Here is a 27,188-nt window from a genome sequence, read left to right on the forward strand (position 1 = left end):
AGTGTGAGTCTGCGTGCGCACGGCTGAGTGCCTGTAGTGTGAATGTCTGGGAGTGCTCACGTGTGTGTGTGACATGTGTGTGCATGCACACACATGGACAGGCTGGGAACCAGGTGACCAAGCTTCTCTAATCTGCCACACGCTGAGCCCCATTTGCCTCGGGCAGTTTGGGGCTCTATCCTGCCTGCCTCCACACCCCACCCCAGCAGGACATGTCATCGGCACCAGAAATGAAGTGTCATCTGCTGGGCGCTTTAGAGCCTCAGCATCTCAGGTGAGACGCAGGTTGGGGGTGGCACCTGCCCGTCCTCTCGGCCCTGGGAGCTCCAGGCAGACACGCCACCCACTAGGAGCGAGCCTGGGCTGGGGGGAGGCCCCACTAAGACTCGGCAGGTGCCCTGGGACCAGGCGTTCTGGCCGCAGGAATGCGGGACCAGGGGGCCCAGCTGCGGCTCAGCTGGGGCTCCCCGAGGCCTGGCCTCAGCTGTGACTTCAGCGGGACGATGGGTACAACCTGTCATGTTGTGACTCCTCAGAGAGAGCCTCTCAGGGAGGGACGCAGGGCAGCTGCCGGGCAGGGCCAGGCTGAGGACCCGCCCAGGAGACGGTGCAGCCGCCCCCTGACCTGGGTCCAGAGGGCCCCGCTGCTCAGTCCACCGAGGAGTCAGGTCAGGCCTGGTCGGCGTTCCCATGGTGAGGCTCCAGCTGAATCACGCAGTCCCTCTGGTGACCCTTCCTGGCCCCTGCTCCCTGCTGGAGTCCGGCTGCTCCCCACCCAGGCAGGCCCCAGGCAGGCAGCTGCGGGAAGACGGCCGTCACCCCGGTCCACCCCCCGCCCCTCTGATTTGGGGATGCAGAGTTGGACACGACGGAGCAGACGAGCTACACTGAGCCCCCCACCCCTGGGGTCTGCGCTCACCTGGGCGTCCATGTCGGTCCATCCTCCGTCCACCCCAGGGCACCCTCACCCCCGCCACGCTGTGGGTGAGCCATGGGGGCGGGATGTCTCCACCCTCCAGGCTGCCACCTGCAAACGTCCCCGGACACCTCCTCGCCGCTCTGTAAATCTGGACTAACAGCTCGGACATGGGAACGAGGCGGGGTGAAGTTAGACCATCAATCTGGCCTCAAGGAACGCGGACGTTGTTTGTTCTGCAAAGAGGTCGGTCCTCCCGGAATGTCCCATTCACAGAGGCCAGCTGACACCCCCCAGGGCTCCACTCAGCAGAGCCAGGGTACCTCCTGCGCACAGGTGGGGAGCTTCAGCCCTGGCCGAGGGACTGCTGCTGCGGTTACGAGCAGTGAAACGATGAGGGTCACACGGTCTCAAGGGAGGGGCTGTGGACAGCAGTCAGGAGGCCCACGACACTCCAGACAAGAATGACGGGGCCTCGGGTGGCGTGCAATGACTGAAAGAGTGAGCAACAGCCCGAACCTTGATGTGTGTTGAAGGCAGAGTTGACCTGAATTTTCTGATAGATCAGATGGGCAGACGACAGTTGAGAGAAGGTCAAGGTAGGCTCTGAAGATTTTTAACAAAGGTCAAGCTAGCAGCTGGGGCTGGCAGGTCTGAGATGGTGACAGTTACGGTCCAGGGGATGGGTCAGGAGCCACAAGTGGAGAGAAGCTCTGAAAAGACAAAGCAAGCCTCATGTGCCACATCCCATGTCCAGCGACCCAGGCTGCGAGGGTCATTGCATCGTCCTCACCCTGAGGAAGGAAGCCACAGACACGGGGCCCTTCTAAGTTCACAAGGGACTTGCTTACCGGTTATCTTCACTTCTGAGACTTAAGCAGGATTAACGCCCCCTGGGGCTTCCCAATGGTTCAGTGGTAAAGAAGCTGACTGTCAAAGCAGGAGGCGAATGAGATGCTTGTTTGATCCCTGTGTCGGGAAGATCCCCTGGAGGAGGAAATGACAACCCACTCCAGTATTCTTACCTGGGAGATCCCATGGACAGAGGAGCCTGGTAGGCTACAGTCCATGGGTCACACAGAGTCACACATGCCTGAGCAATTGAGCACACACAGAGCGCCATTTTACAGACAAGGAAGCTGATCCCAGAGGGGCTATGATGTCCTCAAATGCTCGTGGCCAGTATTATCGAGGTGAGATGGGACCTCAAGCGTTCTCACTTCCATCTTGATGAGTTCAAGGAAGTGGTTGAGTGAGAGAGAAGTCTGGATTGCTCTCTCGGCTTGATCCCAAAAGACCTTCAGCTTTGCTCGTGACCTCAACAAGCACAGAGAGGCCTTTGGGTGGCCTTCAGCTTTTGGCAATTGTAAATAGAGCTTCTGTGACCATTTGTGCATAGGTTTGGGTGAGAAGTCTTTATTTCTCTGGGATAAATGTTCAGGGATGCAATCTTAAGGTCCTAGGATAATTGTACGTTCAGTTCTTTAATGAAGCTGAGTTTCCAGGATGGTGGAGTAGAAAGACGCTGAATTCACCTCCTCTCACGGGCACACACAAATACATATTTACAGAACAACTGTTGATGAAAAAGACTGGAACCTACCAGGATGGATCTTCTACAACTAAAGGCATAAAGAAGGAGCCACACCAAGGAGGATAGGAGGGTGGAGCTGGGGTAGAGTCAAGTCCCAGAGCCCGGGGTGAGCGACCCCGAATCCAGAGAACAATCATGAGTACAGAGGTTCTCCCCTCTTACCAAGAGGCCTGACCTCCACACTGGGCTCCTCAGCCCCAGGTTCCCGCACTGGGAAGTTGAGCCTCCAGACTGTTTGTCTCTGAAGCCAGCAGAGTTTTCTTTCAAGAAAGTCATGGGGTTGTAGGAAATAGAGACCCCATGCTTGAAGGATGCCCACAAACCTTACCCATTCCGGGACCCAGGGAAGAATCAGTAATTCAATGAGAGCCGGAGACAGACCCACCTGCTGGTCTTGCAGGGCCTCCTGGAGCGGCCGGGGCAGGGCCAGCAACAGATCCCCCAGGGGACACGGAGACTGGTGGGAGCCCTGCCTGGGAGCTCCTCCAACTGCGTGGACACTGGGGCTGGAGTATAAGCGATAAAGTATTTGAATCACGATGCTGTACACCCGCAACTAATCTGAGATTGTAAAAATCAACTGAGCCTCAATAGGAAAGACACAGAGACCGCCACGCTGCTTCCCAGGTGGCTGCACCAACCTAAATTCACACCAGCCGCGTGCTCGGGATTCTCGGCATCCATACAGCGCACTGGAAGGCTTCAGCCATTCTGACCGATCCGGTGTCTCACTGTGGTTTTAGCTTGCATTTCCCTTCCAGTTCGTGATGTTGAAACCCTTTCATGTGCTTACTTGGCATCTGCACATCCTTTCTGGTGAAAGCTCTCTCCATGTCTTTGCCAACCTTCTACCTTGATTGGTTTGTTTCTGTTTTAGTGTTGAGCTTTTAGGGCTTGTTTATATTCTAGAGGCTAGTACTTTGTTAGGTATGTGATTTACAAATATTTTCTCCCAGTCTGTAACTAATAGTTTCATCCTCTTAACAGGGTGCTTCGAGTAACGAAATTGTAAATCTTGAAAACATCTGAGTTGGCATATTTTTTTATTTAATAGATTGTATTCGGGGTGTCAATCAAAGAATTTGTTTGCCTAGGAAGCTAGTCCTAGGTTCCAGATACTTTATCTTCTTTTTCCCAAAAGGTTTGCAGTTTTACCTTTTGCTGGTGGATCCCTGGGCTGCTGTGTGCTTAGCCTCTCGACAGTGCCCAGCTCCCTGTGGCCCCGGGACTGTAGCCGGCCAGGCTCCTCTGGCCACGGAGACGCTCCAGGCTCCCCCGTCCCTGGGATTCTCCAGGCAAGAATGCTCGAATGGGTTGCCATTCGTTTGAGGTTAAGTTTGTACAAAACGTGTGGTTTGGGTCAAGTTCATTTTGGGTATGTAGTCATTCACTCAGAGAAGGCAACGGCACTCCACTCCAGTACTCTTGCCTGGAAAATCCCATGGACGGAGGAGCCTGGTAGGCTGCAGTCCATGGAGTCGCTGAGGGTCGGACACGACTGAGCGACTTCACTTCCACTTTTCACTTTCATGCACTGGAGAAGGAAATGGCAACCCACTCCAGTGTTCTTGCCTGGAGAATCCCAGGGAAGGCGGAGCCTGGTGGGCTGCAGTCTATGGGGTCACACAGAGTCAGACACGACTGAAGCGACTTAGCAGCAGCAGCAGCAGCCATTCGCTGCTTCAGCACCACTTGTTAAAAAGATAAACCTTCCTCTTGAACTGCTTTGTGCCTTGGTCAAGAATCAGTCGGGTGCACTTCTGTGGGTCTCTTCCCAGGTTTCCTGTCCAGTCCCCTTAACTATGCTTCTGTCTGTCTGTAGGAACCTCTGTCTGATGCCTGTGACTACAGCCTTGAAGTTGGATCACCTCATTCCTTCCATTTCCCTCTTCTTTTTCAAAATTGTTTTTAGCCATTTTAGTTGTTCCTTGGTTTTTCTTATCCCTTTTGAAATAACATTCTTTATGTCTATTAAAAGTCTTGCTGGGATCTTGATAACACTTTCATTAAAGGCTGCTTAGATACTCAGTCATGTGAACAGTGGTCTGCCTTCCCTACCAGTCTCTGCATTCGTCATTTATTTTTCCCCTGTATGCATCTTGCAGCCTTAGATCTCCGCACGCTGACCGTGGGGGGCCTGGCCGTCCGTGCGTGCATCCTCCGTCCCCGCTAAAGCCGAGCCTGCCACCTGGTGAGGACGCCCTCCTCCTCTCCTCCTTTCCTGTCGCAGCTCTTCCTAACAAAGCAGAACAGAAGCACCATCCAGAGCGAATCTCAGCCTCACTGTGGTGGATTCCTCTGAGAGCAGCGGGAAGAAATCATTAAAGTGCCAACACTCTGCTCACCCACGTCCCCCAGGTGACAAAGACGGCGGGCTTCAGTCTCCTCCCCTCCATCTCCTTGCCCGTCTTCATCCCCGACTTCTGTCTCCGTCTCTTTCTCTCTTTCAGACGACCCGTCCTAGAATCAGAGTGCATACAGAGGAGGTTTGCCTTGAAAGTCTGACTTGAAGTCAGATTTTTCTGATGTAAGCTTAGTTTGATTTGCCTGGTAAGTTGGAGAGTGACGACTGCCCTCGCCAATTATGATGTTTTCCTTAAACCCCACAAATGACAGACGCGGCTCCCAGAAGGCACACTCAGAGTACACACAGGCACGCCTCTTTATACTGGGCTTGGCTTTCTTGTGCTTTGCAGATATTGCTTTTTTAATAAGTTGAAGGCCTGTGGCCACCCTGCACTGTGAGACGACGCTTAGCATTTTTCAGCAACAAAGTATTTTTAATTAAAGAATATACACGTTATTTTTTAGCCTTAATGCTATTACAAAATTCCTAATAGGCTACAGTATAGTGTAAATGTAACTTTTATATACACTGGGAAGCAAAAGAATTCGTGTGACTCCCTTATTTTAATATTCACTTAATTGCAACAGTCTGGAACCAAAACCATAGTGTCTCTGAGGTTGCCTGTGAACAAAATCCAGCATCATAGTTTGCATTCTATGTAGTTATTAGACAGACCGTAACAAATCTGGATTTCGACTTGAAAACTTTGGAAACATTTCATAAATTTTTGAACTCATTCCGGAGGAAGAACTACAAATTTAGAGACATTGATCTAAAAGTATTGTCACACGGAAACACAAACAGGATTGCTTCTGCCATAGATACCAGTCCATCCTAAAGGAAATCAACCATGAATATTCATTGGAAGGACTCCAATGATGCTGAAGCTGAAGCTCCAATACGTTGGCCACCTGATGCAAAGAGCTGACTCGCTGGAAAGACCCTGATGCCGGGAAAGATTGAGGGTGGGAAGAGAAGGGGACGACAGAGGACGAGATGCCTGGATGGCATCACTGGCCCAGTGATCACGAATCTGCAGAAACTCTGGGAGATAATGAAGGACAGTGAGCCTGGCGTGCCGCAGTCCGTGGGGTCGCAAAGAGTCGGACACGACGGAGCGGTTGAAGAGCGATCACAAAGAGCAGCCGGGAGCAAACGCGAGGACGCATGAAGGGCTGTTTATTGACGTGTGAGATTCAGCACACGGGGGTTAAAGCAGCCAAACTGATAGGCGACGTTTGACGAAAGAGGAAGTCCCAAAGAAGCTGTTTTAACACGTGAAGCATTCAAAGATAACAGAAATTGTTTGTAGAGACGGAGTGGAGTATAAAACTCAGAGCAAAAGAGCACAAGTCGACTTCACAGGAGTCTGTTTACTCTAAAAACAGCTCTCTTCCTGAGAACCAGAAGCAAAAATGACCAAAAGCTTCCCGTGGCAGTGAACACCGACGTACCTGTTACGTTTTTCTTGATTCTTTCTTGTGTGCTGGAAATAGGTGGTAATTTCTCCCGAAACCCTGACTGCTGCTACAAACAGAGCCGTGAATTCAGAGCTGCTTCTGAGGTCTTTATTCTTGCTTTCCTTGGCCTTCTTCCCTTCTATCCTCTCAGGCCCAGGATCAGGGCTATCTTTTTTTTTTTTTTTTTTTCTCCTGATCTATTTTGAAATTGCTTTTCTTGAGGCACTGAATTCTCTACGCTGAATGAATATAAGCAAACACTGAGATATTCACAATAAAATGCACTGTGTTTGAGGGCACGCTCTCAAGAGTTCATTAAATAATACTCACTGCTGCGAGTGCTGGGGCAGGCCCAGGGTTGGCACAGACATCGGGGTGCTGGAGTCTCTCCCTGGCTCGCCTTCTGGGAGCTTCTGGGCATGCTGGGCCTCCCCTGCCAGCCTCCCCTGCAAACCTGCTCCGCAGGTGGGCCCCGAGGCTTTAACTGCCACCCTGCTCCCGCGACTGAGGCACAAGGCCAGGGAGGGTACGCGGGGCCAGTGCAGCTGCTGAGCCCCTAACCTGCCCTCACATGCACGCTCACTGCTGGCGGAGAGGCGGGGGGCACACAGACAGGCACCCAGCTTGTTGGGGAAATTTTTTTTTTTAAATCAAAATCTTCCCCCAACCCAGAAAACCTCTCCAAATCGGTTCTAGAGAAAGGAAGCAGGTTTGCCATTGAATAAGCATTAAACCAGGGTTGCCAGGCGTTCAGGCCACCTGTTGCAGGGAGCCCCGCCTTGGCTGCCCAGAGACGCCCACTCCATCCACGTCTCGGAAAACAGCCAGCTGCAGGTGACAGGGTCTCTGTCCGCTTGTCCCGGTCAGTCCTGAGTGATCAGAGTGCGGTGGGCTCCTCAGCTTTGAAATAACCTGGTGAACTGGAGTGAGACATCTGCCGAAACGGGCCCCCACAGGGACCTGGGTGGGGCCCGCGTCCCTGGAAGCTGCGTTCTGCGGAGCCAGGGGCCAGGCCCGGAGCTGTGGCGGGTGAGAGGCTCACAGGGCTGTGAGCCCCCGGGGTGCGGGCGCTGCACCTCTTTCCTTTAGGGTGCGTCTGCCTCTCCAGCCTGCGTCTGCAGGCGTGCGTCCAGGCAGGGCACAGGCCCACACAGGTGTGCACGCGCACGCCTGGGCTTCCTGACTGTGCACACACCCGCTCTGCGGCCCCTCCCGCGAGTCCCCAGTGACCAGGACGCAGGCACGTGGACGAGACGCGCAGTCCTCGTCCCCCAGGTGGCCTGTGGCCCCCACGCTGGGCCTCCGGGGCCTCCTGGGCGCCCCCACCTTGAGGCCAGCCGGCGGGCCGTCCTTAGACCGGCCTGCTCCCGCTGCTCTGCCTCTGTGGCCAGGTCCAGCCAGGCCACCCTGGGGACCCTCCTGACTGTCTCCCTGCCCCTCCAGACACCTCGGGGAACGGGAGGACGGCCCACACCCCCGGCGAGACCCACTGGGCGGCTCCCTCAGCACAGCTCTGCAGTCACGCGCTCCTCGAGACGCGATTCCAGGAGGTGCTGCAGAGGGAGTCTGGGTGTCCCACCACCCGGAGCCCCCCGCCTCTCCCCCGGCAGTGAGGACAGCAGGTACGCGCCAAGCTCCGGAAGCGGCACTCAGCGCTTGCCTGCAGCCGTCCGCACCCTGCCTGCCCCAGGCCCCTCGCAGGAGCACAGATGGCCAGGGCTCTGCCTGTCCGGCCGAGGCAGTGACCAGGCTCCACACCCGCCAGGACAGCCGGACCACGGGGCTTGATCTGACCCTCGCGTGTCTAAATAAACCATCACAGTTTTAACTCAGGAAACCTGGGTCTTGCTACGTTTGCACTGGGATGACCACCATGGTGGGGTGTTAATGCAGGGGGTGGCCCAGGCCCTGGACCCTCCTCCTCCCACGGCCCCATGCCCTCCCTGCAGCCTCACCGCCCTCCCGCTCCTCCTCCAGCCTGGGGGGCTCAGAACAGCCTCTGCTCTGAGACTCAGCCTCTGGTCAGCGGCATTCCAAGCTAAGCACCAATCATGATGTCAGATTGCATAGCACCCTCCGGACCCAGAAAAGAGAACATTCCCAGTATTTTGCACCTTCCGAAGTCCTCAGTGATCGTAGCTGCTGCTGCCTCTTTACAAAAATAAAATCTATCCTGAGTGTTGCCTTAATCATCTCGCTTTTGAGAAAAGATTGTTTGACGCACGTAACTCACATCTGTAAATAACATATAATTTAGGTTTACCTTGTTTTGAACTCTCTATAAAAGGAATGATACTGAATGTACTCTGTGCCTTATTTTGTTGTGGTTCCAAGAGCTTGCTTTTGAGAACCATCCGTGTTTGATGTGTGCAGCTGAAATTCACTCAGTTTCAGCATAACGTGATGTTACATTTGTGGGTGTGCTCCATGTGAGACATCCGCCTCCTGCCGGCAGCAGTGAAACCCTCTCGGATTTTGGTGCTGTGAACGGCACAGCTGCGTGCATCCTTACACGCGTCTCTGGCTGTGCATGTGGACACTGCGTAGTCTGGATGCTCCAGTCTGAGAAGTGGACCTGCCTGCCTGCAGGAGACTCATGTCCCCCGCGCAAGGTGAAGCCAGGCCGGCTCGGGGAGCTGACGCCTCCCTCTCCTCAGCATCCTAAGGGGGCTCTGCCTCTTACTTACGCCCACAGGTGCCCTCCTGGTGTGCGTGGCCCCATGCCTTTGTGGGCCCGCGTGTGTGCATGCGTGTGCACATGCACGTGTGTGCTGGGATCGCAGGTCAGTTCATTTTCCTGCTTGTGTACAATGCTGAGTGTCGTCTCGGGCGAGTACGCATCTTCCAGGCTTCCCTACCCTCTGTTGTGCCCACTCTCTTCTCTCCTTCCTGGCGTGGGGAGGGCCTCACGTCCCGATCCCTGAGGCACCACCAGGCATGTGTTTGCAATGATTTCCGCCGCCTTGGCCGCTTGTTTCCTCCCCGACTTGGTGGCATCAGCTGCTGGAGGCGGCTTTGTTTCACCAGCATTAAAATCCTCAGTCTCTTGCTTCTTCATTGTTGCTTTCTCTGTTTTGTTGAAGAAACACTTTCCTACCCCAAGGGCATAAAATTATTCCTCTGCATTGACTTCTAAAATGCCCTAGTTTATCTTTGATATTTTGGTCTTTAATTCAAACAGAATTCATTTTTGTACACGGTATGAACTGGGATCAAACTCCACTTTTTTTGAGGATGAGAATAACCAGGATTATTTGTTGAAATATCTGACATTTCTATTTTTCCTTTTATTAAGAGGCGCACGCAGGTTCTGTTTCTAGACTCTATTTGGTTCTATTTAAAAGCAATTGGTCGGGACTCTTCTCCTTAGAAAGAAAAGAAAAAGAAAGAATATAAAAATTTGCCAGGATTTTCACTGGAATTGAATCTATTTTATAATTTAGTTCCAGGGAAATCAATATTTTTATAATAATATCCCACAGTCTATGAATATGGTTTATCTTTCCTGATTTTTATCTCTTACTACTTTTTCCAGAGATTTTATAATTTTCTCCAAGAATATCTTATGTGTGTTTGCTTAGATTATTGCTGGTACTATAATTTTTAATTATATTTTAATTATAATTTTTAATATTATTAGATGCTTTTATTATTTAAATATTTAACTTTATCAGACAGTTTAACTGAACCAATTGAGAAAAGGTATCATTTTGCTCTTTTAATTGATTCATGTGAAGAAATACAGAGGCTGATTTCTACAGCTGAAATTCTCTTTCATCCCTGGATAAGCCCAATTGAACAAGTTACATCTTCTTTTTCATACGCTGTGGCATTCTTCTTGTTATTAAGACCTTTGTGTCTATATTTATGGGTGACTTTGTCCTAGTCATCCTTTTCTCATGATTTTTTTGTTTCAGATCAGAGTTTTTCTACTATTAAAATCATATAAGCCTCTTAAAATGATTTAGTGAATGCCCACTGTGTATGGGATGGAAAATTTGTGTTTTGTTCCACAAAAATTTGGTAGGATTTGCCTTTTAAAAAGTTGGGTGTCGCACTCTCTCTGATGGAGGAATTTCTCATCTGTGCCCTAAATGGCAATATAAGAATTAATGTTTTTTCTTTCCCCTGCTTCAATTACATCTGTTGTCTTCCTTGTAATTTGTCTATTTCACCTAATTTTTAAAATTTATTGGTGCTAAATTATTCAAACTATTATCTTTTTAATCTTGGCTGCTTCCTGAAGTTATGATCTTTCCTTCCCTCCTAAATGTATACTGTGGTTTAGCCCTTTCGTCTTCATCCGTCTTGATGAAATTTGCAGTCCTAATGAGCTCCTCTAAGAACTGCCATTTGATTCCTCTGATTTTCATTTTCAAGTTCATTAATTTCTGTGTCTTATTTCCTTCAAATTTCTTCAGTTATTATTCTATTTTTAAATTTCTCACTTTCGACATGACTTTTTGGTTTGAGTGTGTGCTAAGTTCCTTCAGTCGTGTCTGACTCTTTGCGACCCCATGGACTGTAGCCCGCCAGGCTCCTCTGTCCATGGGATTCTCCAGGCAAGAACACTGGAGTGGGTTGCCATGGCCTTCTCCAGGAGATCATCTCAACTCAGGAATTGAACCTAAATCCACATCTCAGGCAGCTTCTTTACTGCTGAGCTACCTAGGAAGCCCCACTTTTTGGTTTACTGACATTTTAATTAACTTATTAATTTATATAATGAGATGATATTGAACTATTCTATGGAGAGCTTGCTCTCTCGTTCGATCTGTTTAGACTTTTAAAAACAGTTTGTGGGCCCGCGCTTCTGTTTTATTTTATTCTTTTTAAAGTTCCCGTATGGTACAATGGACTTTAGAGGGCACGTGTGGGCAGTCACGGGTCTCAGCACGTGTCTGGGTCCAGTCGGTCGACCAGGAGGGAATTCCGTGCCCACCATGTCCCTCCCGGGATCCGCTGGTCAGTCACGCCCCGTCCTGCTCCTGAAGAGGCAGCCACTGCCCTCTCCTCCAGCCCCGTGGGTCTGCCTCCCAGATGTCATGAAGAGAGAGTCACCACACGGGGGGCCTGTCGAGGCCGGTTCCTTTCACCCACACAGTCCCTCGGAGACCCCACCTCCTGGCATGTGTGTCCGTGTTCTGCTCGTTCATGCCGAGTCCTCCCCCACGGGGCAGTTCCATGCCGCGGATCCTGTCGTACTCCCCTCTGCTGTCCTGTCACCCTGCTGCACACCCAGTGTGGGCCCCAGTGCTCCTGCCAAGACATGTTTGGATTCTTTCCCGTGTGTGGCTGTGAATAGAGTCAGCCTTAACACTGGTGCACACTCTTTACACAGACGGTGAGTTCCATCTCTCTCAGGTGAATACCTGTCCAGTTCAGTTCACTTCAGGTGCTCAGTCGTGTCCAACTCTGTGAGACCCCATGAACCACAGCACGTCAGGGTTCCCTGTCCATCACCAACTCCCGGAGTCCACCCAAACCCATGTCCATCGAGTCAGTGATGCCATCCAACCATCTCATCCTCTGTCATCCCCTTCTCCTCCCGCCCTCAATCTTTCCCAGCATCAGGGTCTTTTCAAATAAGTCAGCCCTTTGCATCAGATGGCCAAAGTATTGGAGTTTCAGCTTCAACATCAGTCCTTCCAATGAACACCCAGGACTGATTTCCCTTAGGATGGACAGGTTGGATCTCCTTGCAGTCCAAGGGACTCTCAAGAGTCTTCTCCAACACCACAGTTCAAAAGCATCAATTCTTAGGCACTCAGCCTTCTTTATGATCCAACTCTCACATCCATACATGACCACTGGAAAAACCATTGCCTTGACTAGATGGACCTTTGTTGGCAAAGTAATGTCTCTGCTTTTCAATATGCTGTCTAGGTTGGTCATAGCTTTCCTTCCTGTAAGTACAAATATTAACTTGATGATTTCCAATTTTTAGTGATTTTTTTTTTTTGCATGTATGTATTGTGCTCTCGGTGCCAAGTCATAAGATTTTCTGCAATGCTTTCTTTCAAAAAGTGTGTAGCTTACACAATAGATTTAGAACTGAGGTTCATTTGGGGTTAGCTTTTGCATAAGCAGTGAGATTTAAGCCAAAGTTGACTTTTTTGGTAAATCGAGATACAATTTTCCAGCATCTTTTGTGGAAAGACTATTCTCTTCCACCGAACTGTCTTTGTGACCTTGTTAAAAACCACGTGGCCACCTCTGGTAAGCCTTTCTGGGCTCTGCGTTCTGCTCCACCGTCGTTGCTGGGCAGTGGCTAAGCTGTGTCCTGCTCTTTGTGACCCTGTGGTCTCCAGTGTGCCAGGCTTTCCCGTCCTGCACTGTCTCCGTTCAAATTCATGTCCCCTGAGTTGGTGATGCCAGCTAACGTTTCATCCCCTACCACCCCCTCCTCCTTTTGCCCTTAATCACTTCCTGCATGAGATTCTTTTTCCAACGAGTGGGCTCTTCGCACCAGGTGGCCCATTGATCCATGTGTTTATCTCTCCATGAATATAAGGTCCTGATCACTGTGGCTTGAAGCTGGTCTTACAGTATGTTAGTACAATGCTGCCAAGTTGATTTTTTTTTTGGCGGGGGGGGCTAGTTCAAGTTTCTTTGTCTTCCTAAATAAATTTTAGAGTCAGCTTCTCTATGTCTACCAAACAATAGTGCTGGAGCTTTAACTGGACTTAATTTAAATTTGTAAATAAAATCGGGGAAATCTGGCACTTTTCTGAAACTTTCCATCTGTTGACATGATATGTCTCTCTGTTTGCTACATCTTCTTTGATTACTATCATCAGCATTTTGCAATTTTCCACACAAAGATTCTATACATGTTCTGTTAGCTTTTTCCCGAAGTATCTCATTTTTAAGCTATTGTAAATGGCATTGTTTTATTAATTTTTGATATCAGTTGTTTATTGCCAGAATACAGAAATATCACTTATCCTTATTATTTCCTTCATTTTATTGCTTTTGCTTCCTTTGCTCATTTTTCCTAATTTCTTAAAGGAAAAACATTAACATTAGACTCATTACCTTCTCAGTGTAAGTGATTCATTCCATAAATCTCTTCCTACGAGCTCCTTTTGTGGTATTCTACAAATTGTGATATGGTTTATTTTCACATTTGTTTAGTTCAAATATTTTCAAACTTCCACTGGGGCTGTCTCCTGACCTACAGATTATTTAGAAGTGGGTTATTTAGTTTCCAAGGTAAGGAGCAGCAGCTGTGCCTCGCTGGAGCAGCCGTGAAGAGATACTCCACGCCCAAGGTAAGAGAAACCCAAGTAAGATGGTAGGTGTTGCAAGAGGGCATCAGAGGGCAGACACACTGAAACCATACTCACAGAAAACTAGTCAGTCTAATCACACTAGGACCACAGCCTTGTCTAACTCAATGAAACTAAGCCATGGCCTGTGGGGCAACCCAAGACAGGTGGGTCATGGTGGAGAGGTCTGACAGAATGTGGTCCACTGGAGAAGGGAATGGCAAACCACTTCAGTATTCTTGCCTTGAGAGCCCCATGAACAGTATGAAAAGGCAAAATGATAGGATACTGAAAGAGGAACTCCCCAGGTCAGTAGGTGCCCAATATGTTACTGGAGATCAGTGGGGAAATAACTCCAGAAAGAATGAAGGGATGGAGCCAAAGCAAAAACAATACCCAGTTGTGGGTGTGACTGGTGATAGAAGCAAGGTCCGATGCTGTAAAGAGCAATATTGCATAGGAACCTGGAATGTCAGGTCCATGAATCAAGGCAAATTGGAAGTGGTCAAACAGGAGATGGCAAGAGTGAACGTCGACATTCTAGGAATCAGAGAACTAAAATGGACTGGAATGGGTGAATTTAACTCAGATGACCATTATATCTACTACTGCGGGCAGGAATCCCTCAGAAGAAATGGAGTAGCCATCATGGTCAACAAAAGAGTCCGAAATGCAGTACTTGGATGCGATCTCAAAAATGACAGAATTATCTCTTCGTTTTCAAGGCAAACCATTCAATGTCACAGTAACCCAAGTCTATGTGCCAACCAGTAACGCTGAAGAAGCTGAAGTTGAACGGTTCTATGAAGACCTACAAGACCTTTTAGAACTAACACCCAAAAAAGATGTCCTTTTCATTATAGGGGACTGGAATGCAAAAGTAGGAAGTCAAGAAACACCTGGAGTAACAGGCAAATTTGGCCTTGGAATGCAGAATGAAACAGGCTAAAGACTAATAGAATTTTGCCAAGAAAACGCACTGGTCATAGCAAACACCCTCTTCCAACAACACAAGAGAAGACTCTACACATGGACATCATCAGATGGTCAACACCGAAATCTGATTGATTATATTCTTTGCAGCCAAACATGGAGAAGCTCTATACAGTCAACAAAAACAAGACAAGGAGCTGACTGTGGCTCAGATCATGAATTCCTTATTGCCAAATTCACTGAAATTGAAGAAAGTAGGGAAAACCACTAGACCATTCAGGTATGACCTAAATCAAATCCCTTATGATTATACAGTGGAAGTGAGAAATAGATTTAAGGGCCTAGACCTGATAGATAAGAGTGCCTGATGAACTATGGACAGAGGTTCATGACATTGTACAGGAGACAGGGATCAAGACCATCGTATGGGAAAAAAAAAATGGAAAAAAGCAAAATGGCTGCCTGGGGAGGCCTTACAAATAGCTATGAAAAGAAGAGAAGCGAAAAACAAAGGAGAAAAGGAAAGATATAAGCATCTGAATGCAGAGTTCCAAAGAATAGCAAGAAGAGATAAGAAAGCCTTCTTCAGCGATCAATGCAAAGAAATAGAGGAAAACAACAGAATGGGAAAGACTAGAGATCTCTTCAAGAAAATTAGAGATTCCAAGGGAACATTTCATGCAAAGATGGGCTTGATAAAGGACAGGTATGGACCTAACAGAAGCAGAAGATATTAAGAAGGGGTGGCAAGAATACACAGAAGAACTGTACAGAAAAGATCTTCATGACCCAGATAATCACAATGGTGTGATCACTCACCTAGAGCCAGATATTCTGGAATGTGAAGTCAAGTGGGCCTTAGAAAGCATCACTACGAACAAAGCTAGTGGAGGGGATGGAATTCCAGTTGAGCTATTTCAAATCCTGGAAGATGATGCTGTGAAAGTGCTGCACTCAATATGCCAGCAAATTTGGAAAACTTAGCAGTGACCACAGGACTGGAAAAGGTCAGTTTTCATTTCAATCTCAAAGAAAGGCAATGCCAAAGAATGCTCAAACTACCGCACAGTTGCACTCATCTCACACGCTAGTAAAGTATTGCTCAAAATTCTCCAAGCCAGGCTTCAGCAATATGTGAACCATGAACTTGCAGATGTTCAAGCTGGTTTTAGAAAAGGCAGAGGAACCAGAGATCAAATTGCCAACATCTGCTGGATCATGGAAAAAGCAAGAGAGTTCCAGAAAAGCATCTATTTCTGCTTTATTGACTATACCAAAGCCTTTGATTGTGTGGATCACAACAAACTGTGGAAAATTCTGAAAGAGATGGGAATAGCCAACCACCTGACCTGCCTCTTGAGAAACATGTATGCAGGTCAGGAAGCAACAGTTAGAACTGGACATGGAACAACAGACTGGTTCCAAATAGGAAAAGGAGTACGTCAAGGCTGTATATTGTCACCCTGTTTATTTAACTTATATGCAGAGTACATCATGAGAAATGCTGGGCTGGAAGAAACACAAGCTGGAATCAAGATTGCCAGGAGAAATATCAATAACCTCAGATATGCAGATGACACCACCATGATGGCAGAAAGTGAAGAGGAGCTAAAAAGCCTCTTGATGAAAGTGAAAGAGGAGAGTGAAAAAGTTGGCTTAAAGCTCAACATTCAGAAAACGAAGATCATGGCATCCAGTCCCATCACTTCATGGGAAATAGATGGGGAAACAGTGGAAACAGTGGCAGACTTTATTTTGGGGGGCTCCAAAATCACTGCAGATGGTGACTGCAGCCATGAAATTAAAAGACGTTGCTCCTTGGAAGAAAAGTTATGAGCAACCTAGACAGCATATTCAAAAGCAGAGACATGACTTTGCCGACTAAGATCCATCTAGTCAAGGCTATGGTTTTTCCAGTGGTCATGTATGGATGTGAGAGTTGGACTGTGAAGAAGGCTGAGCGCTGAAGAATTGATGCTTTTGAACTGTGGTGTTGGAGAAGACTCTTGAGAGTCCCTTGGATTGCAAGGAGATCCAACCAGTCCATTCTGAAGGAGATCAACCCTGGGATTTCTTTGGAAGGAATGATGCTAAAGCTGAAGCTCCAGTACTTTGGCCCCGTCATGTGAAGAGTTGACTCTTTGGAAAAGACTCTAATGCTGGCAGGGATTGGGGGCAGGAGGAGAAGGGGACGACCGAGGATGAGATGGCTGGATGGCATCACGGACTCGATGGACGTGAGTCTGAGTGAACTCCAGGAGTTGGTGATGAACAGGGAGGCCTGGCGTGCTGCGATTCATGGGGTCGCAAAGAGTTGGACACGACTGAGCGACTGAACTGAAGGTTTGTTTCACAAGCCAGGACGTGGTCTGTCGTGGTGAACGTTCCGTGTACACAGAAAGGAGTGTGTTCTGCTGGGGAAGAGGGTCTGTTCTCCACCCGTCAGCTGAGCCCAGTTGGTTGATGCTGTGATCCAGGTCTCCTTCAGTCTTTTGAGGCTCTGAGTACAAGGCTTGCCAACACCCTCCCGAGAAGAGGGTGCTGAAGCTTTCAATTAAAGCTGTGAATGAGTCCATTTACCCTCTTAATTCTGTTTACCTTGAAGCGTGTTTTCAGCGCCCACACGTTTCCTGCTGCTGGCATTTCTTCTTGGTGAGTTGACCTTCTGTCCTCACGAAAGGCACCTCTTCACTCCCGTCTTGTTTCTGCTTCCTTTGAAGTTTACCTTGTTTGACGTTAATGGAACCAGTTTGTTCAGCTTTCTTTTGATTTGTTTCCGTGTTATACGTTCTCTGTCCTTTCCCTTCAGAACTGAATGTGGCATTTTGTTTGAAATGAGTTTCTTGTGGATCCTGTATAGTTGGGTCGAACTTTCCTATCCATTTCAGTAACGTCTGTCAGGCTGTTTAAACAATTTGCCATTGAAAACAGTGTGGATGTTTGTAGACGTATAGCTACCATTTTATTATTTGTTTTCTGTTTATCCTACCTACCTTTCTTTCCTCTGTTTCCCCTTCCCTCCTTCCTTGGAGTTATTTGAGCCATTTTAATTCCATCTCTTTCTGCAGTGTCTGCAGCCCTTTCTGGTCCCTGGAGGCTCCCTTGTGTACTCAGCCCTGAGGCCTGCGGCTGCACACGCCCCCACCCCGGCTGTACCACCTTCAGAACCAAAGTGGGAGGAAGCCTCACCCCATCCTTGTCTCTCCCTGAAGAAGAATCACAGGCCCTCCTGGGCCCTGCGTCAGCACCCGAGCCTGCTCTGGGTTCCCGCCTGCGCTGGGTTCAGGCCGGGAGACGCTGAACGACACACAGAGTCAGGGAGAGGGCTCACCCTGTCTTGGCCATCCTTTGAATTCTGGTTTTCTTCTTCCATCTGCCTGTGGACACAGACTTTCAGAGTCTTCGGGCGGTGTTCCAGGCACTGTGTCGGGGTTTCAGAGTAGTGTTTAGAGGGATAGACAGAGTGTACATGATTACCCCACCCAGACCCAGGACCAGAAGCACCAAATCTTTTCTGTCTTTCCACAGAATTTTAAACTTCATTCCTGCTGGCCCTGTGATACTGTTTCTGAATAGGTTCCCGAGGAGTTTTTATTTTCTATCAAATTCTGAATCAGATACGTTATCCATTTGTAGGGGCCTGCGTGTATGATCAATTCAGTAGTGCACCTTAATTCTAGAAGATCTTTTTCTATCTTCTTGGTTTTCTAAGTAGGCAGTTGTAAAACGAGCAAGCGTTTTTGTTGTCGCTGTTAGGGATTTTCCTTTCCTATTGTTTAAAGTACTCCTGAAATGTACTTCTGGGTTTCCCAGGTGGCTCAGTGGTAAAGAATCTGCCTGCCGAAGCAGGAGACGGAGGAGATGTGGGTTTGATCCCTGGGTCGGGAAGATCCCCTGGAGAAGGGAACGGCAACCCCCTCCAGTATTCTTGCCTGGAGGTTCCCACGGACAGAGGAGCTCGTGGGATACGGTCCACACGGTGGCAAAGAGTCGACCACGGCTTAGCAGCTGGGCGTGCACAAAGCGTGCTTCTCCTAGCGCGTCCATACTAAGCTCACTCACAAAGCACACTCACAGAGCAATGCGACTCCCGGGATTAACAGCTGGCTCCGGACACCTATTGAGGCGATTGTAAGATTTCCTGTCAAAATCATATTTGCTGTTGCTTTTGGCAAGTACTTCCAATTGCATTTAAAATTTTCTTTGAATTTGTATATTATAGAGCAATTATCAAGGATCCCTTCAGATGTAATAAAATTCTTTACAAGCCTTTTGGATGAACTTTTATTTTTCGTCTAATTTCTCTGTAGAATGGGTGAATGTGATGAGTAGTCGGACATTAAATGGTATTTAGTTTCTACAATAATCCCTACGTGGCTACATTGTTCTAGTCTTTTGATGTAGTTCCATATTCTATTTGCGAACCCATCACTTAGAATTTTTGACATCGATATCACAATTAGTGTCCTATTTTTTAAGGCGTGGGCATTACACTGGTTTCTAAACGTGTAATCTGGCATTTCTCGCTGTTTTCTATGACATGGTGGTGATTAATAACCAGTGATTAAGTGGATTTCAGCTGCAAAACCATTTGACCCTAGGGCCTTACTGAAAGTGGTATTTTTAAGCAGATCTCCGGGGTCTCTGCTTGCTTTGTGGGCTGAGGTTGATGGTTCACATCTGTTCACATTCCTGTGTTACACAGCAGCCATCAGACTCCTGGCAGAGGCAGTAACCCCACTTCAGGATTCCAGGGCTCTCAAAGGCAAGCGTTTGCTTGGTGGCTCTCGTTTTATCTCACACCACCCTGACTCCCGCACCCCAGCCCCCCACCCCTGCCCACTGTGTCTCCTCCCAGGCCCAGGGACCCCAGGTCATCCCAGTTTATCTCACACCGCCCTGACCCCCGCACCCCTCCCTCCCACCCCACCCCTGCCCACTGTGTCTCCTCCCACGCCCAGGGACCCCAGGTCATCCCAGTTTATCTCACACCGCCCTGACCCCCGCACCCCTCCCTCCCACCCCACCCCTCCCTCCCACCCCACCCCTGCCCACTGTCTCTCCTCCCACGCCCAGGGACCCCAGGTCACAGCACCTGTCCATCCAGGACTGCGGCGTCCCCCACCTCCCCTCCCCCTCCTGTCTTCAATCTTTGTGTGCATGGAGGAGGTGGGGAGGCCCCTCTCCAGGTGCCCAGGACCCCAGGGTCCCCAGCACATGCCGCATTTCCGGGCCTTGGTGGTCTCGGCAGGCTTCTCCAGAGGATGGGCGGAGATGCACAGACCCCCACCCCAAGCCAGTGCATGGTCAGAGGGCAGCTGCTTGCAGGCTGCAGAGGCCCGGGCCTCCACCCCTGGGGTTCCCGCAGTGTCTGGGCAGAGCCCTTGGAGCAGGACGGAGTGTCTGGGCAGAAGCAGGGTGCCCACTGGCCGCCCCGCCGTGCACTGGACAGCACGGGTCTCGGGCACCTGGGCTGAGCCTGTTCTAGCTGGTGGGAAGGGGTCTTGTTCGTGGGGGAATAGGACTGTGTTTTGTGGTCTGTTCACTTGGTCCATTCCCTCAGAATATTGGATGATGTAGCATGTGTGTGTGTCGGTCGCTCAGTCATGTCTGACTCTCTGCGACCCCATGGACTGTGGCCCACCAGGCTCCTCCATCCATGGGATTCTGCAGGCAAGAACACTGGAGTGGGTTGCCAGGCCCTGCTCCAGGCGACCTTTCCGACCTGGGATCAAACCCACGTCTCGTGTGACTCCTGCATGGCAGGTGGGTTCTTTACCATCAGTGCCACCTGGGAAGCCCCTCATTACCTAATTTTAATCCCACTGCTTTAGGATTGGACAAAAGGCCTGTGATACCACAACTTGTACACTTACTGACATCGGTTGTGAAATACATGATTGATTTTCCAGGTAATCCCCAAGCATGAAAAAGCAGGCTGTTAATAAAACTTCAGTATATAGCTGCTGAATTCAGTTAATGTATGGTGTAATTCAATTTTTGGTCTGTTTCAGTTTTCATCCAAGATACGTACTCAGTTTTGGAAAGACGGAGTTTCTCACTCACAAGCTCCTTTATCCAGATCTCTTATCTGTAATCATTTTCTGCTGTATTTGTTTATTTTGCCACTACGTCTCCTCCCACGCCCAGGGACCCCAGGTCATCACAGTTTATCTCACACCGCCCTGCCCCCCGCACCCCCTCCCCCCCCACCCCACCCCTGCCCACTATTCTCCTCCCACGCCCGCCAGGGAGCGGGCTACAGAGTTTTTGACACATACAAGTTTGAGATTAAAATTTATTCAGAAATTGAGCTTCTTATAATTAAATCACATAATATGTCTGTGACTGTTTACTACTTTTTATCTCAAATTCTAAAAATTCCACACAGCACATGGATATTAATATGGATGTCTGACTTTTTTTTTTAACGTTTGTATTTACCAGCAATTTCTGTTCATCATTGATTTTTCCTGAATATGTTTCATGCAAACTGCAGGTCACTAGTTTTCTGTTTGGGTTCCTGTTCTCCCCCGACTTGTTTCAGAGGAGAGTTTAGTCTGCTAACATTTAACGTAAACACAGGACAGACTTGATTTTCCCCCTTTCTTCATCCTTATTGATAATCCTGGTTTCCTCTGTGCTTTTCTTTATTGTTGTAATTAAATAATGATGTTTGTAAGTAATACAGTAATTGAATAAAATGAACATTATAATTTGTTATGCTTGTAACTAATGCGTTCAAACTGTGGTCTTAGAGAAGACTCTTGAGAGTCCCTTGGACTGCTAGGAGATCAAACCAGTCCAGTCTAAAGGAAATCAGTCCTGAATGTTCATTAGAAGGACTGATGCTGAAGCTGAAACTCCAATACTTTGCCCACCTGATGCCAAGAGCCGACTTGGAAAAAAACCCTGATGCTGGGAAAGATTGAAGGCAGGAGGAGAAGGGGTGACAGAGGACGAGACGGTTGGAAGGCATCACCGACCCGATGGACATGAGTTTGAGCCAGCTCCGGGAGACGGTGATGGACAGGGAGGCTGGCGGCGGTCCATGGGGTCCCAAAGAGCTGGACATGACTGAACAAGTAGTTACTGTCTTGTAATTATTTTATTTGTAGTATTATCCCTGTGGGGGCCTTCATCCCACCTCGGTGCTGCTGGCCGGAGTCCTCTCTCCCGTCTCCCCTCCTCCGTACCCCCTCTGCGCGGAGCCCTCGTGGGTTCCTGGGGCTCTGCCCGCAGGGGGTGCAGACGCCACTCCCTGCCAGTCAGCCGTTCCCCCAGCTATGACTCTGCGGTCCCCCACCCCCACCCGGTTCTCTGTGAGCCTCCAAGATGCTCCATTTATCCTCGGATTCCAGGAACTTTTCCAGAACACACACAGGTGTTTACCCTTTCTTCAGAGTCCCACCTGGAACTCAGTGAGAATGAGCCAGCCAGCCCAGCTCCTTGTCAGCGGAGGTATTGCCTCTTATTTAATTACTGACTGCTCCTCCCTGGGAGCCTCTTACTGTCTGATTGTTCAGTCTCCTAAATTGGAGTCAGATTTTTCACCTGAGACTTCCTTCATAGCTTTTCCACTGTCTCCTCCTCGTTGTCTCCTAGGACAGCCCCCGAGGCTCCACACTGCCCTGCTGCCTGTCTGAGGGGCTGTTAGTGAGGAAACCTTGCTTTGCATTTCTAGGAAGGTGCTTGCCTGGTGCACTTGACCGCTGCGTGCTCTCACTGTCTTTTCATTCCAGTTCCCTGCATCTTCCCAGCTCCTCCATCCCCTCAGAGCCGATGGAGGGTCTGGCTGCCCACCTGCAGAAGCTGTCTGGGGGAGGAGGGTGCTCAGCCCTGAGAAGCCTTTTGCCCTGATGTCCTGGAGCAGCGGAAGGGGCCGTCCTGGCCGAGGGGGCGAGCGGATGGGCAGGAGGCAGAGGCAAGGAGGGGGCCACGAGCATCTCATCAGGCGGCCGTGTGCGCCCTGCCCGACCCCCTGCTACTGGTCTCCAGCGCCTTTCCGGTCCGCAGCCCCCAGGCCGAGCTCACCCTGCACCAACGGTCCCGTTGCCCCTCCCGCCTCACCCCCTTTCTGCCAGGACTGCCCACCCTTGCTCTCGCCCTAACACTCTGCCCCCACCCCAGCCCCACCGATACCTTCTGTGCTGACCGAAGGCAGACTCAGCAGAATGAGTGAATGAGTGAGTGACGCTGGGTCTGGCACAGGAGTAACGCATGGAAGCCATCCCCTCAAGCTCTCCCGAGGCAGGTGTTGGTGATCTGGGAGTGGGGGACACAGACTCGCCCTCCTTCCAGGGAGAGAAAGTTCCAGGGCTCTGCCCGCTGCGGGGTCCCAGTCTGGGGCGGGGCAGGGGGGCAGCCTCCCGGGCGAGTGACGTCTCTGCACTCAGGCCCACCTGGACAGGTGATCTGGTCTCCACAGTGTCCCCACCACCGCCCCTCCTGTGGCTGTCCTCTCCCCAGCGACCTGGAGACCCTGAGTCACAGCCCAAGGCGGGCTCACCTGGGACCCACGACCCTGCCCTGCAGCCCCTCATGGTGGAGGGGCCCCATCCTGGAGGAGGTTCTGGGTGAGCCTGGCAGGGGCCGGAGTCCAGAGGGAGACGAGGAAGGCAGGCTGGACCCCAATTACCCCCCATCTCCCCGCTTCCTGGGGCACAGAGTGAGCCCCAGCGGCTCCCCCGGGAGGGTCATTGCAGGTGGAACACGCCCTTTCCCAGCCACAGGGCAGGACGACGCCTCCCTGGGCCTGTCTCTGCCTCTGTGGCCCTCACGGGGGCACTGATGACCGTGCCTCAGGGCTGCGTGCCCACACTGTCGCCGAGGAGCCGGCAGGGAGCGTGGGGCGCGTGGGCCAAGCGTCGGTGGCGGGAGCGCCTCACGGGCCCCGCTTCCCCGCTCCAGTCCAGGGACCGCCGCCTTCTGTGGGCAGAGTGAGCGCATGTGGAGACTAAGCCCAAAGCCGCTTCCAGCTCTGAGAACCTTCGAACCTAAGCTTTATCCGTGAAAACAAATCTGTCCACAGTGGGATCCCTTCAGCCCCTTGTTTCTTAAAATAAACCCCTCCCTCCTGTCCAGACAGTTCCAGGGACACACAGAAACCCGTCCTCAGCCTCTGCTCCTCGGACTCCCCAGGACAAGGGGGCTGGGGACCCTCTCCAGGAGGCGGGGGTCGTGCCTGGGGGTGCTGGCCCAGAGCTCTGGCCGCACTGGGAGGCTGAGCCTCGGCTCTCAGCGGGGTAGTGGAGGGAGGAGGCGGGAGGGGCCTCCACGTCCGTGTGTCCCACATCCGTCCTCCATCTGTGCACCTGGCTGACCTGTCTGAGCGCCCGCCCCCGCCCACACCCCTTGCGGCCGGCTCTGCATCAGCGCAGGGGCCATGCCCTCCCGGGTCAGCTGTGGACCAGTAGGCGGGTTGACCTGTGACCATCAGGGCAGAGAGAGTGAGAGAGAGAGAAGGGCCAGCGGGTGAGACGTGCACCGAGGGCCTGAGGCCTGGAGGGCTCGGGGGAGACCTCAGGCCCCACGGGTCTCCCGCTGTCTCCCCAGCTGCAGCAGGACCACAGCTAGGTAGACAGAGGCGCGGACGGCAGGCGAGCGCAAGGACAGAGGGCGGATGGGAGGCAAGAAGAAAGGAGGGGTGGGTAGCACGAGTGGGTAGAGGGGGAGAGACACGTGCATATGAGCTTCACGCTCACGGTTTGTACGCGATCTGGAAGCTCAGCGCGTGTGCGTATGTGCATGTGTGTGTTTGTGTGTGCATATGTGTGCTATTTGTGCAGCGTGTGTGTGTGTTAGGTATGTGTGCACGTGTGCACATGCTATGCATGTGTGTTATGTGTGTGTATGTATGCATGTATATATGCGTGTATGTTACGTATCTGTGTTTATGTGTGTACATGTGTGTCTATATGTGTGTATATGTGTGTGTTAAGTACGTGCATATTTGTGCCTATGTGTGCTTATGCATTTGTATGTGCTCATATGTGTGTTCTGCGTGTGTTTATGTTAATCTATGTATCTATGTGTGTGTGTATGTGTGTTGTTTGTGCATGTGTTTATGTGTCTGTGTACATGTATGTGTGTGTCATGTGTGTTCGTGCATGTTTGTGTCTATATGTGTTATGTGTGTATCTATGTGTGTATCTGTGTGTACGTGTGTTATGTATATGTGTTTGTATTGTGTGTACATGTGTATACATGTGTGTGTTAGGTGTGTATATACATGTGTTGTGTGTGCACACATGTGTATACATGTGTGTTAGGTGTGTGTATATACATGTGTGTGTTGGGTATGTGTGTATATACATGTGCGTTCACACTCGAGCACACAGGTTAAATGAGCAGGAGGCAGATGGCCGACAAACCCTTGCTGGCTGAGGCCCTGGGCAGCACCCGGCCCCCAGAACTCCCCGCGGGTGGGGGCGTGCCCCGGGCTGGGCTTCAGGGAGGCCTGCAGAGCCCTGGGCCCAGACCCCACCTCTCACCCCACCCCGCAAGGCGCTGTCTCTTCCAGCCCCCGGGACGCAGGTCTGAAGGCAGTGACCGGCCTCGGCTGGTGAGGGTCTCCTGCAGCCTCTCAATGCATGAGTGGACTGAGGGGCAGTCAGGGGCTTGACCAGTGGACCACAGGCACCACTCAGGACTGGGGCCACAGTGCAGCTCCCAGAACCTGGGCGCACATGCTTGGACGCTGACCTCTTCCCCATCACAGACCCAGAACAACTTCCCCTGTCTCTGCAATGCCCTACAGGGAGCAGGCAAGGGGCTACTCCATTCTGTTGGGTGGTCTCCACTCTGCCTTACCTCCCCCTGGGCCCTCCTGTGCCCTCTGCCCCCATGCTGACTCTGGGGACACCTCCTCCAGGAAGCCCCCCTTGACTCCCCTGCCCTTTGGTCTCTCTGATTCTGTCCCACTAAGTCTCAGAGCCCCTGAAAGTGGATGGCCTTGACCTCATGTCTCAATCTCAGGAACGTGTGATCTCTGAGGGCAGGGGTCATGATCAGACATCTTGACAGCCAGCAGTGTCTGCAAGGAGTCATGTGATTCAATACAGTTTTTTGTTTAATTTGCCCAATTTTGTCAATTAAAAAAAGAACTATTATCCTGTACCAGTAGTCCCGGCTGAGTTGGCTGCCTGAAATCCGCTCTGAAAGGAAAAACAGACTTTACCTTCTCAGTCTCTGCCAACTACACAACTCAGATGATACAATTAACTTCCCAGCCTCAGAGGGGCTTTGATTTGAGTCCAATTTTGTTATCTTTCAGAATTTCCTCTCAGGTTTTTCTTTAATTCCTCAGCTTCCTTCAAAAATAGCACCGAGACTGTGTCTTGACAGGAGAAGATGTATCATCCACACCCCTGTTATGCCTCAAATTACCCTGAACCATTTTCTTGGCACAGATGCGCCTGCCCCCACCCCACACTGCAGCCCATCCAGCCACACTGGTGCTTCTCAGATGGAGGTGAAGACTCTTTTCATCTCAAGTGTTTGTCAGACGCAAGTCGTCTCCACAAGAAGAGAGCCTACCGTGCCGGCCTGGGTGCTTCTGTCCTCTTGAAAAAATTGTTTGCAGGGACACGGTGGGAAGAAGCGTCTGACTTTGCTGTTTGCTGACGGACGCCAGTGCCTTCCCATCAGTGCAGACCCTCTCCAGCTGCTCTGGTCCGGCAGCCTTGCCTCTGGAATCACGAACGGCAGACGCAGAGAACCGGAGGGTGTTTGCAGAACCCGCTGTCCGTGCTCTGACGCCAGAACACGCCAGCGCACGCTCACAGCACATCTGAGCCCTGGGGGCGGCCCCTTGGGGACGTGGACCCTACCCCCAAGTCTCGGTGGCACTCAGGGCCTGCTCGTGGGCCGCGGGACTGTCCCTGTGATGACGCTCACTGTCGGTCATGAGCCAAGAGCTAAAACCACCGTCTGAGATGGCGTGAGGGAGCCGGGGGGCTCCTGTCTTGCAGGTGCTCCCGTGCTGTCGTCCATCCCTCTCTCTGGCAGCCGTGTCGGCGTCCTGGCCCTGCATCTCTCCCCAGCCCCACCCAACAGTGAGTCTTCTCTGTCGTGCCTCCTTCACGCCTCCCAACAGCAGTGATTCCTCTCCATCTCCTCGGTTAGCACTGGCAAGCCGCCTTCCTCTCTCCTCTGGGATAGAGCGAACGCTCCATCCGTTTGACCCTTTGCAATCAGTCCGCCTTGGAGGACGGAACCACCGTCTCCCTGCTGCGCAGACCAGAAGCTGATCGTACAGCCTCCTCCCCCTTCGGTCCTGCCAATTTTGCCTCCCAACTGCTCCTCAACTTTGTCATCCCTCCCTGGTGGTGACCGTGATCCACCGTGACTGTGCCCACACCAGCGCCCCACTGGTCCCCTTCCCTCGTGTCTTGCCTTCTCAGTAACTTTCTAACATGGAAACGTGTATTTCATTGCCCCTGGGGAACCCGCCGTGACCCCTCCAGCCACTGCCCGAGGGTGTGAGATGCCGGAACGCCCCGTCCTGGCCTTGGCACCTTTGCTTGGATGCTGCTGGCCTGCTGATGGCCTGGCTCCCCCATCTTCACACCCATGTGCCCAGCCATCCAGCCTCAGCTCCACCCACTCCTGCAGGAAGGCCTCCCCAACCTGGGGGTCTTCGTGCGTGCTCCTCGGGCGCTGAGGG

The sequence above is a fragment of the Capricornis sumatraensis genome, chromosome 4, assembly GCF_032405125.1.
Source record: "Capricornis sumatraensis isolate serow.1 chromosome 4, serow.2, whole genome shotgun sequence".
Taxonomy (NCBI): domain Eukaryota; kingdom Metazoa; phylum Chordata; class Mammalia; order Artiodactyla; family Bovidae; genus Capricornis; species Capricornis sumatraensis.